The sequence below is a fragment of the Neopelma chrysocephalum genome, unplaced genomic scaffold (genome assembly GCF_003984885.1).
Source record: "Neopelma chrysocephalum unplaced genomic scaffold, ASM398488v2 Primary Assembly neopelma1_64, whole genome shotgun sequence".
NCBI classification, from domain to species: domain Eukaryota; kingdom Metazoa; phylum Chordata; class Aves; order Passeriformes; family Pipridae; genus Neopelma; species Neopelma chrysocephalum.
This window is the reverse complement of record NW_020897721.1, coordinates 975269-994729: the sequence shown is the minus strand read 5'-3', so window position 1 is coordinate 994729 and position 19461 is coordinate 975269. Positions and strand designations below refer to the sequence as shown.

The following is a 19461-nucleotide window of genomic DNA, read 5'->3' as shown; positions in this document are numbered from 1 at the left end:
CCCCCCCCCCCCGCCCGCCCCCATGGCAACGCGCGCCCCCCCCCCGGGGGGGCCCCCCCCCCCCCCCCCCCCGCCATGGCGGCGCGGGCTGACGGCCGCCCCCGGGGACAGAGCCTGCTTGGGGAGAGCCGCCCCCGGGACAGTCTTCCCCGGGACAGTGTGCCGGGGCAGCAATGTCCGATCCCACCCCCGCCCAGCTCGGCGGCCGCCGCGGTGCTGGAGGGCGGGGCGTGACGAGAGCACCGCCGGCCGCCCGCCCCTCACGCAGCGCCGGCTCCCCGCCCGCACGGCCGTGCCCGCCCCTCTTCGCCTCCCGTGACCGCTGTTTACCGGCGCTGCTCGTCTGGGGAGGGGAAGGCTCGTTATTCGCTCCCCGGTGGCTGCTGCCACCTCGGCAATTACCGTCACAGCGCCCCGGGGGACGGGGCAGTGCCGGGTACCGGAGGCCCCTGCCGGGGTGGCCCCGCCCGCAGGGAGTCGGGGTGGCCCTGAGGTGCTCACAGGGCACCGAGGAGGAGAGAGAGGCTCGTTACCACAGAGTCACAGAATCACTAAATTCCAGCCACCATGTCAACTGAACCATAGTACTCAGTGCCACGTCCGGTCTTGCCTTAAACACCTCCTGCGATGGTCACTCTGCCACCTCCCTGGGCTGCCCATTCCAGTGTCTAATCATCCTTTCTGTGAAGAAATTTTTCCTAGTGTCCCATGTCCTAATGTTATGGAGGTGCATGTCCCCTTCCACATAGATCAGAGGTGCAGAGGGCAGAGAGGTTTCTGTCACCCCAGGGGTGGGGAGCACATCCTCCTGCTCCGATTCCAGCCTCATGTACTGAAGCGCAGCACAGGCAGAGATGGCAAATTCGTGTGTGTGTGACTGCCCCACCCTGCCCCAAAACTCAGCAGGTGAGTCTGGTCATGTGGCACTTATGTCAACTTCTATTTTATTTTTTTTTTAATTTCTTAAGGCAGCCCAGTGGGGAGTTTCATTATGTGTGCAAGTGTTGCCCGTCTGTCTCCTTGCCCCAGACCCAGCAGGTGAGCCTGACCATATGGCAAATGCAGTGACGAGGACGGGAGGGCTTCTGTGTGCGCGTGTTCGCGGGCCCGCTGGGTGACACTCACCATGTGGCAAACACGGCCATGAAGGCTTTGGTGCAGAGGGGCTAATTATGTGTGTGAGTCCCAAGGGACCCGGCAGGCTGGGTGTGCTCATGCGTGTCTCACTAATGCACGGCTCAGGCGGAAGCTCCATTGTACATCCCCAACGCTGACAACACGGAGCTCTCGGAGGCGAGGCTGGCCATGGGACAAGCACAGTGTTACAAGCACGAGCATCAAGCCTAGAATCGTGTGTTGTGCATACACAGGCAGACACGGGGGTGAATGCACACCAAACTGGGGGGCTGCTAGAACTGTGAACCAGGGAGTGCACATGCAGTGCTAAACAATGGAAATGGGCAGGACTGTGTTCATGGTTATGTACAAAGGTGTTTGCCTCCTTAGATCCAGTCAATTAATGTAACCACTTCCTAGTGACCAATGACTAGTCAGTGAAAGATTCCAAGCTTAAAAATCAAGGCAGGTAAAATTGTATCTTTCTTCATTTAAGTTCTGTTCTTTAAACATCACTTTACCTTTTTTGTCTTCCTGTCTGGTATGTGCCTTTTCTGCTCCAGTTCAACAAGACTCACATGGATAATACCTGCAGGTTCCACACACTTGGATTTTTCTGTAGGGCCAGTTGCTTCCCTTCTCCCTGGAAAAGAGAAAGCCTGCTCTTTTTGCAGCCCTGTTCATTCTTCTTTCAGTTCATAGTTCTCTGGTTATTTTTGCAGCATCTATTTTTGTGGTTTCCCTTCCTTTACTGTTTCCTTTCTTTTTCAGTGACATTTAGGCCTCTTTCCTTTATCTACTGCTCTTCACTCTCAGTATCTTACTCTAGTATTATATAAGCTAATTAATTTAATGTTACTTTAGCCACATTCCTGTGCCTTGATGAAATACCTGTCTGAAGGGTGTACCAAGGGGGCTTTGTGATAGGCTTAGAAGATGCACTCTTGCACAGAAGAATAGTGGAGTGTACGTCTGTTCTTTGCTTAGCAAAGCCATCTAGACCCAAGCTCTGAAAAAAATATTTTCTAGACTTTTCCCTCTGCAGTCTTTATAAACTATAGGTGGTCACTCGCATACTAAAAAGGTTGATTTGTCTCGCTGCTGACAGTGAGCTACACTAAGTGCACACACCCCCACAGACACATTCTCTCCCATACACTCTTTCTCCAGGCCAGCAGATCACCCCAGCCCTGTGCTCTGCCTTGTTTGTTGCTGGACAAATGATCCTGGGACATCCCTCTTCAGAACATGCCACATACACTCTAATCTTTCTCTTCTTTCTTTTAGGTTCCCTGATAGCCATGTCCCATCCCAGCCCTCCTTCAAACAATTTCTCATATTACTTACCTCTTCATTCCTTTATCTGATATTTCCTTTTTTTTTCTTTTTTCCTTTTTAGATCTTAAAGAGTTCTGTCCAAGTTTGCAGCTCTAGTCTGGTTTCTTATGTCCCCATGTCCCCTTATTCCCTTTGTTCTACTTGCTATTCCAGCTTTAGTGTCCCCTCATCCATATTTCATTCCTATCTATTAATACTCATATAGCATTTTTCATCTGTAAATTTCTAAGAATTCTGTCTGTGGAGAGACCTTCCATATCAGTGCTTCAGAGGACCTCTTTATTCACATTTATCTGAGACTCGCTTCTATGGTGACCACAAATACTAATCCAAAGGCCTTTTGCATCTAATTGCCAGTCGATTAACTCAACTCAAATACCTGCAAGAAGGTCTATTGAAATAAAGACATTTGGGGGAAAGAACTTTCTCCAGTCAAATTATCTCTTCTGAGTTAACACACTTGAAAAACCTAGAAATGCCACACTCATTTTTTTTAGTCTGAGTTTAATGCTATGTTATAGTCACCTCACCAAGCAGAAGTGCTGTTAAATATAGATGATATGCAGTCTTTCCAAAAACAGTAAGATAATTTGACAAGAGAGAACTGGAAAGTTCATATAGAAAGTTCTTTTGGAAATAGAAAGATAACCGAATGGTGTAACCTGAATCAGGGCTGAAGAACAAGGGAAATGGTTTTTAGGAGAAGCAGTTGCTTATTTTTATTTGCGCATTTTTAGAGCACCTGAGAACTTGTTGGGGTGCTCGTTAGTACAAAGACATCTTTGGCCCTTGCCCTTCCAAAGCAAATAATCTGATTTTGGACATCACAAACCAACAAAGAACAACAGAACACTGTTGCAAAACACCGCTGCCCCGGTTATCCTCACATTCGCTGTTTCAGCCCTATTCCTTGTTCCAGCGGGTCCCCCCGCCTCCTTCTGCATCTTGGCAAGCAAAAACTGCTCCACTTCTGTGGCTCTTTGCAGCTTATTCCCACCCCATCATCTTTTAATAGCCTATGGAAAAACCAACAGCTTCCCCCCACACATTTCATTCAGTAATAACTCTCTACTTGTTACATTTTCAAACCGGCACCTTCATGCTTTCCCTCGCTGCTGCTTCTCACTCCCACTCACCTAATTTTCCTCCTTCAAATCCCTCCCTAAAAATCTCCTCTGCTGTGCTGTCTACTGAAGGAATGGTAATGAATCGTCAGCTGTGTGCCAAGATGACTGTCTGTCATGGAGACTGTTCTTGTCTTACTCTCATGTGTCGGGATCCACTGCCTGTGTGGGACTCACAGTGACTCGAGGCAGGGCCGCTCCTTTTGCTGTGTTATGGGTTCTGGAACGGACCCTTAAAACTCATTGTATAAACAAACAAAAATAAACTGAGGCGATGGAAATAAAAATGGAAATTCTGGCCAAAACCAGGAAGATTAGACAATATTTCAGTTATGATTCATCAGCTTAGGTAAATTTACATAAAAATTAATGTGACTGACAACTCCCTTCATTACAAATATTGAGAAAGAAATTATTTTTATAAATATGGATTTGTCCCATTTTTCTATTTATTTATAATCTCTATGGACTTAAGGAATATGTTTTACTTTTTTAATCTGTGCTTGCATTTGAAACATTAGATATTCCATTGTTTGTTTATCTTTCATTTGCAGCCTGGAAGACTGTGGCGATGAAAGAACATAAGAAAGCATAACAGTGCAAGAGCAAAGACTTGAAAGGAAAAAAGATTTCTGATCACTTTTGTTTTAACATGAGGATAATTCAAATATGTTGAAGATTGAATGATTCCTGTTACGCATTCAATACTTCTGATTCAGCTAGAGGTGGCTGCTGTCAATACATGTCTGTCGAAACCCCAAAGATCTTCCAAGAAAATCAATAAAAATCCAATTTTACAATCTTGATATTTTCAGAATGTTTAAAAAATTGGCAAAAATCCACCCTTTTTTATACATTACAAAAAAAGACAGTAAGGCACATTATTGATTTTTCACAAATCGTTTTTAAGTGACTGTTAAGGCTGGATGTGAATGAGAAGATGGAGCATTAGCACACGTTTTCCATGCCTTTCACACACCACACACACGGTGTATGGTGTGGGTCTCCAAAGTGGGGATTTAAAAATCCAGGTGTAATTGTGTAGAAATCATATAATTACTTTTTTTTGGTATCACTTTCCCTGTGCAGAAAAAAGTCGTGCAAGCATTCAAGTGTATATTCTATTGGTGCTTCAGCTGTGACTCCAGTCAGAGAAAAGACCATGACAATGGTTCTGCAACAGACAGGCCATCGATGGTGGTCATGCAAGCAGAGCAGGTACATTCTAAATTAAAAATAAGAAAACTAAAAAGACGAAGAAGAAAAAAGAGAGAGAGAAAATCAAAAGTCTGGTCAGAGTTTTTAGCCAGGATGTTATGGTCTGGTGGACTCAGACAGAAAATTAGATCTGATAAAGCAAGAAAAAGCCAAAATGAAAAACCAAAGCCCAGACTGAGGTAGCAAAATTGAGGTGAATTTTCAACCATGCACACATAGTGGAGGAATGCTATAATCTTATTATTGTAACCTTGATCCACTCGTTCTCCCAGCATTTATTGCTCTCATTAGTTATGTAATATCTAAAAGCACATTGTAATTTTTCTGTGTCAGGACAGTATCTTTAATGTATTCTGAACATGCCTAGTATAACTACAGAGATTTATATAAAAATAATATTACCTCTTGGGGTTTTTTTTCTGTGTTATTTCTAAGCATAGGAAAAATTAAAATGCAGCAAGTCTGAAGAGGTCAAACTGTATCTCCCCTCGTTCTGTGCATGATTTCAGAAATAATCTAAAAGTTATGCTGAGATAACTGATATGAAACCAGAGACACCATCATCACAAAACTTGGATCAATTTTTGCCCATGCAGGCAAAGCATCATCTCATTTCACACCTGAAAATATTTTTTTTTAATTTTACATTTTATAGATATTTTGAACTGTTTGTTCCTAACGGTTTGTCCTCACAGATGTGCATCAATATTGTGTAATTACACCGAGAAACCATCAGCCTGAAGGAACCCAGCCTGTAAATGACAGCCGTGCTGTACAGGAGGTGAACAACCCGTGACTCCAGGATTTGGAATGCTACTTTGCTTTTCCACTCTTCCACAAGCTCTTCTGGGCTTGTAAAAGCAGGGGATTGCCAACGTGCAGAGCTTTCTCAGACACACACCCTTGCTCTTCCACTGCCCCTCTAAGCCAGGCAGAGCTGAGGAGTGTTTGCTTGCCAGCGAGCACTTCTGCCCTGCCTCTGACTAGGAAAGGAAAGGAAGGTCAGTGGCAGCCACCCGGGCGCAGAATGGAAAAAGAACTGTTATCCAAGGGCACAGGTAAACCCTTGCTATTACAAACTGAGACTTCTAAACTCTTTTCAGGAAATAACCTTCATTTTTAAGTTCCCATCAGAAAGGTGCACACACGTATGTGATAAAAGTGCACTTTACCTGGGAGAGGTGAAGGGCTAAGTCAGTTCTCCTGGGATTTGAGCATGTGGATCAAAACAGTTTAGAATTTCAAACGTGAAGTATAATGCTAAGCTAGAATTCTCTGCCACTCAGAGGCAGGTAGAAGGGACCCAAAGAATTCTTCTACACTGGAACCCTCCAATTCCCTGGCATCCCTCAATGGGGAAAGCACTTTCCAGTGGTTTCTAATTGTGTAGCTGCTAAATATGCTCTTTACAGGTGTTCCCAAGGGGTCTTCATGATCCTGATCCACTCCTAGTGGCAGAGATTACTACACCTATACTTAAAAATTAAAATATATGCTTGTGTAATGTTTTATTATCTTTATTGGAAAATATTTATTATCTAAATATTAGTTTTTCCTTAATATTTCCAATATTATTATGGACTCAGTCCTGTGTTTATATATACAGACACATTTTATGCATTGCATTTTAATAGTCTATAAACTCTACAGTTCTCTGCTATCTTTTAATCCTTTTCAGCATTTACTCTGATAAAATTCTTTTAACGCAGACAGTGAACATCTGGACAGACGAGAGAGGTAGAATCAGAACTTAATTTCAGATTAACTGAACAATTGTTTGCTGTCTTGAAGCTGATTATTTGGCCCTCAACTGAAATTTAATTCTTTATAGGAAAGGATTCATAATTAATTTAGGAACCATGTTAAATTCCAAACTTTTAAAATAAATTCATGATTTGTTATTAGTTGCAATTTCTCAAGGTACCAGTGGCACAGAAAAAGGAGCAGCAAATCGCTGAGAGACAATCAGTACATGTAGCAGCTGGGAGAGAGGAGGTAAACTGAAATGGCAGGAATTTACTTTAGACTGCAATAAGCTTATGTTAGCTAACACATGGCAACTAATACACGATGAAATCCCAGTGCAGAAAGGCCATTTTTAGTTATCACATTTGTTAGCAGATCATGGTAAACAGTTGGCTCACCCTAATATGCACTTGTCTTCCCCAGCATTTTTTTCTCACACTAAGTGGCAAGGAACTCTCTTTTGCTCCTATTATATACAAGTCCTATGAGTGCTCAGATAGGAGTGGAGTAGATCTATGCCAATGCCAGCCACATGGATGAACAATGATGGGTTTATTCCTTTTAGGAATCCAAGGAATGAGCTCAGAGGCTGCAGGTAGATTGCCTTGGTTGAGTTCAATGCACTTGGTGGCTTAGGACTTCAAGTGTCAGCCCTTGAAGTCCTGGTTCACCTTTAGCCTTTCAGTTTTGCACTGCACTTGTGCAGGAACATTCCTGCCTTGCCAGTTATTCCATAAGCCCTGCAGTGCCACCAAAACAAGTCCTTTTAGTGCAAAATGTTATTGACATTTGCCTTTAATAATGACAGTGTAATAAGGAAAACTCAAGCCCATAGCAGCACTCCATCAGCTTAGAAAAGGGATAATAACATTAGGCCCATTTTCTGTGGAATCCAGGGTATAGAGTAAAGCAAAATATGGGACCTAGCAAAGCCAACCACCTTCCTCAAGAGTACAAGAAATGGTGTTGTTTGGTGAATCTAGTCCTAAATACTGTCTGCTAGGGCAAAATAAGGAGAACTCAAGAGAAAAAGGACAATCTGATGATGGTCCAAAATATGATCAGGGGATAGTCCTCCACATGCAAACTTCACCCTGACCATCATGAGATGGGCAGAGACCGGGCTTTAGAGGCATCAGAGAAACATTACGCCAAGACCACATTCACAGTAACATTTTAAAATCACTATCCCATGTGTTTGAACACAGGAAATACACGGCATCTTTTCTTTAATTTCTCTATTTTGTCCAAGTAATACCAAAGTCCAGATACTCCTGAACACCATGATTACCAAAATTGTTTCCCTTGATGTAATAGCAATGCTGAGAAGTGAATATTGAGTAAGATATAATCACACACAATTATCTGTCCCTAAACTTGAACTTAAGAGTCTGAAGAAAAAAATTCCATGAACTTTTTAAAGTTTGTATTCATAACATCTTCTTCTGCATTCTAAAGCTGCAGTGACCCTCAGGCCTGCAAACTTTCTGCCACTCCCTGCAAGAGTTAGTGGCCCTAGAGATGAGAAAAAATCCTTTAAATTAATATCTTACAGAAATGAATGGGTATATATTGGATCAGAATCTGCAGAAATAATTTATTGTAATTACTAACTAATCCATCTTGAAATCAAGGACAATTTAAAAATTAAGACATTAATATGAAATTAGAGTCACTTGAAGTTTGGAGGAAGGAAGTACACAGTAAAAAATGTAGTTACATACCATTCTTATCTTCTAAACGAAGATATTCGGTGAAGCACAGATGGGCTACTGTATTCCTAATCCTCTGACCCATAAGGATTGGCAGTGAGACAGTGTTCCCACTAATACATCTCCCACTCCTTACTTTTTCACATGGCATTGAAATACTACATTTAGGAACTCGTTGACTCACTTAGGATGGCGGGTGCTGTACCAGAGAAAGGAAGCTGATTTCCTTTTCATATTATAAGCACACACAAAAGTGCTGGAAACTTAGGAATCAGCTCTTAGAAGAAGCACCTGGAATAGAAAAGCTCTTAAAATCTTAACTGCCAGAAAGTAATTATACAGGAGAAGGGAAGCTCAAGTACACTGAGGGTCTGACTAAGGAGTGGGCACAGCACTGTCCGGGACAGCTATCCTTGACCATTCCTGAAACTGCCAAAATTGTAATGGGGGCAGAGCTGCTCACAAAGCAGGCACAGGATCTGCAACTTGACAATGTCTATAGAGGACGGCTTCCAAGTAAATTCCCCCTGTGCTGAAAATTCTGGAAACTGCAGATTTGGACACTAGAGCAGTGACCCCATCAGCCACCTGAAGTTATAACATCCTGATGGGGTCATATGTCACTTAGCAATCACTTGAGAATCCCACTATAGAACAAGGAATGGATTTGGATTCCCAGCTCTCAAGGTTATCCATCAGAACCTTCTTCCCATACAGTAAGCAAGAACTTTTAAAGGGAGCAGCTGCCACCAGCCAGTGAACGTGAAAGGGACAGAAACGTGGGTAAAGTGTCCCAGTGTAGCAACACACTCTGACACAGATCCACACAAGAGGCAGGATTAAAGCAAACACAAGAAGAGATGCTGTTTAATTAGGACCTTCACAGAGAAACATCTGGTATAATTGGTTAAGGGGAAGTCTTCACTCAGGCAACATTTATTGGTATATAAACAATGTCCAATTGTAAACACTAATTAAACAGCAGGACTAAGGTACCAGGGTTTTGCCTGCCTGACTAGGACATAAGGTTTATAATCCATGCTGTTATGGGACAGCAGCAAGAACAAATAATTGTATATTCAATAAGTCAATTATGCCCTTCTTTTTGTAATAACATGCTCCAGAGGTCAAGAGAATACTTTCAGTAACATAGCCAGTTTTCAATAGCGATTGAAGCTTGATAGCTATTCAGTGTTTGTTAGGAAAGTGGCAGCAGCAGGACAAGCCCAATGGATATTCCCCCTATCTGGTGGTACGTTATTTGCCCATCACCATGATGCTCCAGGCACCCTCACTGGTTTCACTGAACAAATTCTCTTGACTTTGAGCCATTTGCCCTATAGCAGTTTCCTAGGAACTCATATCATTAACCATAATTTCAAAATGTCTTTTTAAAGCAAGCTTACAAGTAATAGTGATACTTATTTTATATATATTATATATATATATAGTTGAACTAATGCAAATTCAATGACAGGTACACACACATCCACATAGCTACAAATGCAATGACAAATCCATCTTGCAGATCTTTTCCAGAAGATCCTTTTGCAATGGCTGCAGCCTGGCTTTACCCAACCCCTCCAGATTGCCTCCAGGTTCATCACAGGAAAGCCTCCACCTTCTGCAGCATCTCCGGCATCATTTCTGCTTGGCAGAACTGTACCTGCCATTACAATCCCTTCAAAGACAGCCTCTGTAACAAAGAAAATTCCACTTTATTAATTTCCTTCTTGCTCATCTTCTTTGTACTGGTGGAATAACACACCTCTGCAAATTGGAAGGAAAACGAGAGGTTTAGAGGCCGGTCATGTAGAATCATGAGTATCTCAAGTTGGAAGGTAACCCTAAGGATCATGGAGTCCAACTCCCTGCTCCTTGCATGACTACCTAACACTAATCCATGTGACCAGGAGTGTCATCTTCTGTGAAGAGAGAGGGATGTTTTCCCCTGAATGCCATTCTAGGCACTAACATGATCTGTGGGGATGAAGAAGCACCATTTGTCACATACTATGAACAACTAAAATAGAGATGCTCCCCAGAAGTTCACTTCCAAACCAGTGATGCCCACAAGAGCTTTCTGTCTTTCATGGGAACACTCTGAAGACATTTTCTTTTTTTAATAGTTATGACATAGTGTAGGCTACAGTGCATTTGCTGCACTTTGCAGCTGTGGCCATCAAACAACCTGAATTCTGCGAGAAGACTGCAAGGCAAGCAGTGATAGACAAATGCACTGAAATCTTCAGCTGCTTTATAGCACTTTAAAGTGCACATAATTTTCTCACAAACTAAACACCCGCAGCAAGTGGAAAAACTGACTTTAAAAACTTGCAATTTTTTTTAAATTCATAGCCTCTAGCAATATATTTAAATGAGCAGTAGGTACAAAACTATACTCAAAACCTTAAATGTTTTCACAATAATTTTTACTTTTAATAATTTAATTTATTGCATTTTAGATTTGAAAGTAGCAAGGACAATTTCAAACAAAAACTTCAAAACCAAGATACAACCAAAGACTTTTTCAGGATGAAAGAACACATGTAAGGAGGATCAAGACCCTACAGTGAGATCAGCTATTAGCTAATTAAATATGTGACTAAAATTCATCATTTTAAATAGCAGCCGTATTGATGGTGAGCAATCTGGTAAGCAAACAAATGATGGTGGATTTTTTTTTTGTATCTTCAGAGAGAAACATTTATCTTAATAAGATTCACTGTGCCATAATACACATGGAATAAGTCAATGTCTACTAATTAAAGGACATTGTCAACCTGATTTTCTAAACAGCTAATTAAAATATGTAGCATCTAATAACAGCCCTTCTTGCAAAATATGCTGTTGAAAATATACATGCCTGTAAAAGTTACTTGTTTTTCTATTCCCTTGTGTTTGCCTTTTTAATTGGTTTTTCAAGAAAGGAGGATCTGCTGAGCTGAGGTTCTATTTCTGTATCAAGTTCCATTGATGAACACCCTGTACTTACGCAGGAGCCCAATGATTTGTAGGTCTAAAAGGCTGTACAAGAAAACAACGACACTAATCCTAAGGGTTTGCTGTTGTTGCTTTCTCAGGGATGACAAGATTTTTTGGGGGGGATTTAGATGTTACTTGAAATGGTAAAATTTTCAAAAAGAAATGTCATTTTTATAATGATGAGGAATCTTTAACCTTCCATTTTACACATTACATTAGTTTCTCAGAATTATCAGGCTTCTCTCTGATTCTGTAAGTAGCTTTTTCAAGAGAAAGAAGCTGTTGTAGATCTGTCAGCAAGGCTCTGGGAGTAGGAGGATGTTTGGATTTCCGGCATATTGCAACGCAGTTCTTGGCCACCAGCAAAGCTATGTGTGTGAATCTCATTTTATATCCGTTGTTTGCAATACCACAGATTTTAAGAGACATTTGAAATAGTCTCCGTACTCCTAATCACAAATCATTCCCTAAGAGAAGCTGAGAAGGCAAAATACATACCTTACAGGCCTCATGGCATGACAGACTATGGATGAAATGATGCTGTCATGGAAATAAAATAAAATCAGTCGTATCTTGAACAATTAAGTCTGTATTCAAAGTTCTTAGCTCAAATCAGTTTATTATTTGCTGTCTTTCTTTCCGGATTCTGACTGAACAATATTTTCTATTACATACTTTTTGCATTAAAACATTATTAGCCAGCTAATCTCATTAGTCAATTTTTTATTCTATTTTAAAATGTGTATTTTTGCAGTGCAAAAATCTGAGACAGTAGATTATGAATTCTGTGACTGCTAATTATTTTCAAACCTGGAAGTATAGAGAGCTCATCTTCAACTCGAATTTGCATTATTTTTTTTCTCTAAAGATCACCCGAGTCACCACTCCCACCATTTCCCCTTCTTTTCCATCCTCGACCAGTACAAAGAAAACATCATTTTCCCAGCCAAGGCATATGCAACATCCTTCAGAATGCGTCAGAGCAGATCCTTCATCAGCCAGAGGAATCACTGTGTTAACAATATGAAGTCCTTCCTGCCCCAGGCAGCACAGAACAAGCTTGGGTTTCTCTCACATTTTTAATTGTCCAGCTAAGAGGTGATTTTGTCAATACATCTTTTCCTTTCACGCACCTGTGCCCTTCTGTAGGCAAGCACCCAACTCCTCCCAAATTGTAATGAAAGCTCAGTGACTGACCAGAGGCTTCTGCAATCTCTACCTGGGACAATGACTTGAAACCAATCCCCTCCCTTGCAAATAATTCCAGAATGAAATGTACTTGAGAGTTGTGTTGACAATGACTTGGGAGGGCAAAATACTTTTTACTCTTCCATAATTCTCTGTATTCTGCAGTGCTAACGGGAGTTAAAACCTGGTTTAGTCATTAAAGTAATCAGATATGAATCAAAGAAACCTCAAGAGATGCTGTTGTTGAAAAAGCAGATATTATTTTCACACAAACAAGCATTTTCCTCATCCTAACTTCATCTTAATGGGTATATATCTTTAATAAACAAACCCATTATTTTGAATTGTATCAAGAAATTTTCATCTGTAATACTGCTCAAACAAAAAAATACGAAAATGCTAAAAGCATTTTGGTTTTTTTATACACATCTAGCATGTTTATTGCCATAATGCAATACTGAAAATGCCAAAAAAGTGAATCAGTGATCTATAATTTTAAAATGCCAGTGATTTCCCAGCTGTCACTGATCTTGGAAAATTTCCCCAGTAGCATGTGGAGATCAATAACTGTTTACAGACTTTTTAGTCCCAGTTTGTAGGGAGTGTATCACTATGGACTATGTCAAATCTCTTAACTGTGAAGTGAAAGGCTGATTTCACACTTCAATCTATCCAAAAGCCCATAATGCTAAAGGCAAGAATGATGATCCATGGAACCACTGCTTGTCCTCTGGGACAATAACAGTGCAAGTCTGCAGGAGCCATGCCTGAAGAAGAAAGAAAGGTGATGAGAAGCAGTATCCAGCATGGACTCTCCAAGGTTTGCCACACTTGAGCAAGCCTATAGACCTTCTGTGATGAAATGGCAAGACATGCAGACAAAGGGAGAGCCGTAGATGTTGCCTACCTTGACTTCAGGAGGGCTTTCAGCATGGTCTCCCACAGTAAACTTGTATCCAAACTGGAATGTTATAGTGTGGATGGACAGGCTGCTGAATGGGTGAAAATCTACCTTGACAGGCCCAAGGGGTTAAAGAATCACACTCCATCTGACAGCAGTTACCAGTGGCATCCCTTGGGAGTTTACCCTTAGACCTACACCATGGAATATCTTTATTAGTAGCCTGGAGAACACAGGGCACAACTTTTTTATTCCCCTTTATTCTTTGGAGATATTTAAGCACTGGAACATGTTGCTCAGAGAGATTGGGGAATCTCCATCCTTGCAGGTTTTCAAAACTTCATTGCATCAAGCCCTAAACAAACTGATGTGATTTCAGTGTTGACCTTGATGTAAGCAGGAGTTTGCACCACAAAATCTCCTAAGGTCCCTTCCAGTTGAATTGATTCCATGAGTCCCAGTAAGAATCTTCTCAAAGTCAGACTTTGCCATCCATCCTATCCATAGGGTTGTCCCTATACATGGGTAGTTCTGGGCTGATATAGAAAATAAGTAAATTAACAAGTCCTTCTCATCCTTGTAGCTCAGCAGCAGGTTTAAGATCAATATCCTGTGCATGCTGATCCCAAATTCCATGGCAACCTTAATGTATCCCATTACCAGAAAATACCCTTCACTCACTATTTTTCTCTCCTTGCACACATACTTATATGAAAGGTGGTAAAGAATCTGGCTCACAGAACCTTTCTCCTCTGAATTCAGATGATTTTCTATTTGATATTTTTCCAAAAAAGGTACTGAAAAATAATTTTTTTTTTTTTATGTTTCCTTACAGCTTATTTATCAACGTTTTTAGTTATGGTAGATCAATTTTTTCTATGCTCATCCATTCTCAGTCTTTTACTTTGTCTAATTTTTCATCAGCTGAATCTTTTCCTTGCATAACTGAAATATGAGCTACGGTTTCACACACATTGCTGTGTCCATAACTCTGAACATTAGTTGGGTAAGATGCAAATTGGTAACAAGGCATAGTGTATCCCAACACTGTAAAGAAATTGAATTTTGAACTGTTCTCCTGAAAACCAAAATTTAATTACATTACTCTATTTAGTGAAGTCAGACACACTGGAAGTAGTGTCCCTTACCACCTTAGGTTTCATCTCCTCACGGTTACACTTGTACAGCAAACTCCCTGGTTGGCAAATAAGACATTGCAGGCAATCCTCAAAATGAACAATAACACTGCAGCGTAGTCATTTGTTACAGGACTGCACATTGTAAATGGGACAGTATTTAGCAAATAGTAGAATTGTATACTGGAAATGAACCATATATTTTCCCTTTAATTCCTTTAGTAAGAGTGGTTAAACACATTAAATTGTGCAGTTTCATATCCAAGGTCTTATTTCCAGCATTATGAAAGACTGAAAGTATTTAAACCTTCTCTGTGTGTATCATCATGAAGACAAAATCCAAACTGTAAGGAAAACTTACAAATATACAAAATTATGGCCACTGAAATCTTCCAAATTTGTGCAAATAAAGCAGCATAAAAAGCAGCATACAATGAAATTTCTAAGATATGATAAATATACAAAATGATTAAGCATGAAAATAGCCAGGAGCCTGTTTGAGGGCAACCATAGCATGCATTGGTGGCTTTGCCATGAACTGAAGCCAAAGACCAACTTCTTTTAATCCCATGAGAAATCCAACACTGTTCCTGAGGTGCAGTACCGTGTATATCAATAGGGGAAGCAGTTTAAACCTATTCAAATCTGAAAAACATCTTAAAAGTCCAGAAAGGTAATAGACAAACAATGTATTCTTCTTCATCATTGTTTTTACTCCTGGCTGTGCAAATTAGAAGAAGTAGAAAGTTGGGATAGCAGTGAAAGGCTCACCAAAATACATTTCAAGAAGAAAAAATATTTAAATTGATATAAAAAAAATCAATAATGTTATACTGAGAGTGGAAGGCAGAGGGAATATGAAGTCATGTGGCTCTGAGGCCTGATCTTTTAAGCTGCTCCTAATTAAATGCAGCTTTCTCTTACTGGATGTTAAGAGCTTTCCAGGTTACTGCCCATATTAAATGAAAATTAGGTACTTATGTGTATGAATGTTGCAAAGTTGACTGAAAAGAGATAATGTGTGAAGACTGTGTCAAAAAATAATATTGCTGATTCATTCTAATGTGCTCAGACATTCCTGAACTCGGATCGCTCATCGGTACCTCATAGTATGGGTCGTAATCCTTAGCAGATAAACGCTTAATCCAAGATAAATCGTAATAAATCCAAATGAGATTAGGCCTTAACCAAAATATCCACCGAGTGCTGTTGGATAAAAAAACATGTTTGAGTGACTGTGATACATCAGTGGGAGTCACTGACTGAATTCGGTAGAACTGCAGAGAAGGTGCAATAATAGTTAAAAGCAAAGCAGCACTGCACTGATCAGCACCACTCGGGGGCTGGTGTTGAGTGTTCACCAGCCTCCCTTCTTAACAATATTCTTCTGATCTGTGAGGCTTCACGGTTTACATCAGTGTTCTGTCAAAGTCACCTACTTTCTGAAACAAATGTTTTATTTATCTCCTCCTTCCCACTCCTACTATTCTGAATCCGAATAAAACCTGCAGGAGCCTTAAGGCTAAATCATTCAGCAGGATCCACTGGCATTTTCATCCCCTCTGTGTTCGGTACCTTATGATATCAGGATGACACGCTAAGTATTTACAGTAAAGGACATCTTTTCATAGTATTTTAAAAAATCAAAAAGCCACATTCACTAAATTCACAGTGTTGTGACTGACTAAATGCATTATGGTTAGAGCTGGACAACAATATAAGAAAAACTGCTGCTAAAATCTCAGATTGCTATGAAAGTCTAGATTCTTTACCTGGAAGAAATTTCACCCACCTTTAATTATGACACAAATATAACCTCTCAACCTGCCAGCTGTAAACAAAAAGCTGCTGCCTTGAAGCAGAAGCATTTCAGCTACATTTTAATGGGTTTTTTTTCTGTAATAATAAAACCTACAAGAAATTCTATTCTAAAAAAATTGTGTTGCCTTACATTCAGCAATTTAGAGAAAAAAATCACTACAAGAAATCACTGCTTAATAAATTGTAACCTGAATTAAAGTACAGTTTGTGAATGAAGCTGCCCATGTAAGTGTGAGTTCCATTAGCATTACTGAGCATACTTGGAGTCGTGATCCAGGGACAGTGGCTTCATGGGAGTTTTTGACTGTGGGAAGAATTAAAGTTTGTATCTGATGTCCTGAAAGCCTTTGATGTGTTTATAGCTTTTATAGGTCACTTGAAAAGATAAGCTTTGTAATGGCTTTCTACACTTACCCTGGAAAAGCACTTACACACTCTTTCCATTGCTTAAAATACAGAACTATTTACTTCTGACAACATTTGCTATTTGTTCTAAACACCGTGGTGTGCATTACCCAGGTATTGATTCAAAATGCATCTTCTGAATGGGCAATTTCATCAGCGAGCTCTGACAGCACAGCGAAGCCACCAGATGTTGTCACCGTCTGACTTTAGCTGGTCCCGCTGTTTCATCATCAGGCAATGAGAGCACAGCCCTGCGTTAGGTGTTTATGGTTTTAGCAGCAACCTGGGAAAGCCTCTTCTCACTGGTAACTCCCCCTCCATTCAGCCCAGGTTTCCAAACTCCAGCAGATCCGATTGTTGGTTGTGGGGATTAGACAAAGAAACGGGGTGGAGTGTGGGAGGAGTAACTTGAGTGAGATGCTCAGGTAGAGACAGATGCACACAAACCACCCCAGGTGATTTGTAGTGCATGTGTACAATGAGCACTCACATCCTCTGAGTTGAGACTTCACATCACTTTCATTGCCTACAACATAGGACTTGTTTATCTGAAGGAGAAACGTAAGTTTTTATTTTAGAAGGCGTTTTTGTTGTTGGTTTTGCCATGTGACTAAGAAATGAAGTAACATGAAAATTAACTAAATCTTTTACTTTGTGTAGTACATCTCTAAATTGTGCATTAGCAGTAATGAGTTGTAAGAAACATCACAGTTTCTCATATTTGAGCAGGTTTACCTAGAATTCTCTTTTCAGAATAACTGCATTGGGCTTTACACTTCTCAAGGGTACAGAAGACTTTCTTATAACTATTTTTGGTTATATTTTTAAAGAGCAGTTAGGAATATCATCTGAAACTTGTATCATCAAGCAAATGCCACAGAGTGATCATTAGTTGTACAACAGTGCAGACCTTTCGCTATGTCTGTGGAGAAATATTTGCACTGTAACCAGACCCAGTAGGAACTATAAAATGGTAGATGCGAGTTTTTGGAGTATTAAGTAGAATTTTTATTTTTTTTCCCCCTAAAGACCTAAAAAAATCTAGGCAAATAACTAAAATATTGAATAGTGCAGACTTGTATGCAGCAAATAAAAAAAGCTATGTAAGAGATGTCATTTTCTTTAGGTATAGAACTCAAAGTGAACTGCTTTTAGAAAAGCTGTTGTCTAACAGAGTGATACCTTATCATTTAATGGACTGATGCCCTTTTCCTGACTGTTGTTTGCAGCTGGACTCCTCAGTTTTTAAGAATATCAATACCTTTTCAAAAGAAAGTTGTGGAGGCTTTAAGTCAGGAAGGATTTCCATCATTCTGTCAAAATAAACAGAAGGGAAAGAATCAGTGCACCTACAAGTACAGCAACACTACTCTGGGCTGGAGAGAAGTATTCTGAGACCAGTACACTGTTTAGGGGCAGATGATTTTTAATGGAAGAAAGAGTGCTCTGAGAAAGTCAAATTTGTTTACAGGGAAAAGAAATAATCTTACTTTTGCTTTGTCTGGATTTCTGACAATGACATTTCATATCTCCTCTTGTTAGAATAATTTATGTATTTTAGGGGATGCCTGCACAGAGCAGATGACGGGTCCTTTCCCTATGTGCTAGTGTGTCTCTAAAACAAGAGGATTTGGACCAAACTAATAGACAGATGAAGCCAAACAAACAAATTGCTGCTATGCTAATTTCTGAAACAGATGGCTCTGATCCAGCATTTGCTGGGAAATGCAATTCGTTGTCAATCTAACACAGAATCATGTATGTCTCTCTGTCATCCTGTATGTATAGCATATAGGAAGAAATCTGGCTCAGGATACTCCACCCACAGCTAAATTTATACACAAAGAACTGAAAATCAAAGTGCATAAACAAGTACAAATTCTGCCATCCGTACTGGAAGCAGAGATTGGACCTTGTTTTGAAGTTCCAGGTACAGATCTTCAAAAGGCCTGAGCTGTTCAGTCTTTCCTCACTTTGTGTTAGAAATACCCTTGAAATGAATGCAAGTTGTATACATGGCTTGCAGCACTAGGATAAACCAGGCAGGCCATCCTGTAAACTTCCAATTTTCTAGACTCAAGGTATTTTATTTAAATGCCTGAATGTTTGTTGCTTTTAACCAAGCTCCCTGAAAAAAAAGTCAGTAAAAATGTAAATAATTTTGCACCCATGTTCCTGGCGAGGCCACAGCTGAGACTGTAGGTCTAACTGAGCTCCCTCGGTGTCTGTCTTCACTGTTGGTGCATCTGCAGCCAAATTTAGCCTAATGCTAAGAATGACCTACACAGCAAGGAAATAAACTGTTTGAAAAAATATAGGACAAAGCTTATGTCTAAGGGAAAGCTTCCCACAACGTTCTATTTGTGGCACACGATCATACATTTGTGTCACATCATCTTATCCTTTCCTTGAGCACCGATTGAAAAAAAAAGAGGCTTTTTAACCTACTCAAAATCCTCCTTCGTACATCTTTACCGGAGAAGGCCACGGACAAGGGGAAGCACCTCCCAGTTTCTGTTCCAACATCGGGCGGCATCCGGGAGGGAGCGCAGCTGTGGGGACCCTCTGGGTACGTTACCGAGCTGGTCACAGGTGCCCTTCTCCCGCACCCCGCGAACCCCGCACAGGTGCTGCCGGCCCCGTTGGCCATAAGAACCCTCCTGGACCCACCTCCCGCGGCCACTCGAGCTCCAAGATGGCGGCGGTGCCGCCTCACGTCGCCCCGTAAGCGCCGCGCGGGAGACCCCGTAGCCGCCGCCGTCGCCACGTGC

At 40.8% G+C, this 19461-nt stretch overlaps 1 long non-coding RNA gene across 6 annotated transcripts; it reads right to left on the bottom strand.

Annotated features, from left to right (window-relative positions):
- Window positions 1-4559: 4559 nt before the first annotated feature.
- On the bottom strand, window positions 4560-19459 carry LOC113967469. 6 transcript variants are annotated; one of them, XR_003534182.1, is made up of 7 exons: window positions 19361-19459; window positions 17873-18003; window positions 13335-13522; window positions 11738-13194; window positions 9829-9950; window positions 6941-7282; window positions 4560-5764 (listed from the first exon to the last, which is right to left on the bottom strand). It is a non-coding gene; the product is annotated as an uncharacterized LOC113967469 (long non-coding RNA). The 6 variants fall into 6 exon arrangements; XR_003534180.1 differs by lacking the exons at window positions 4560-5764; window positions 6941-7282 and adding an exon at window positions 9094-9604; XR_003534181.1 differs by lacking the exons at window positions 4560-5764; window positions 6941-7282 and having other exon boundaries at window positions 9094-10024; window positions 11738-11779; window positions 12519-13194.
- Between the last annotated feature and the right edge of the window lie 2 nt (window positions 19460-19461).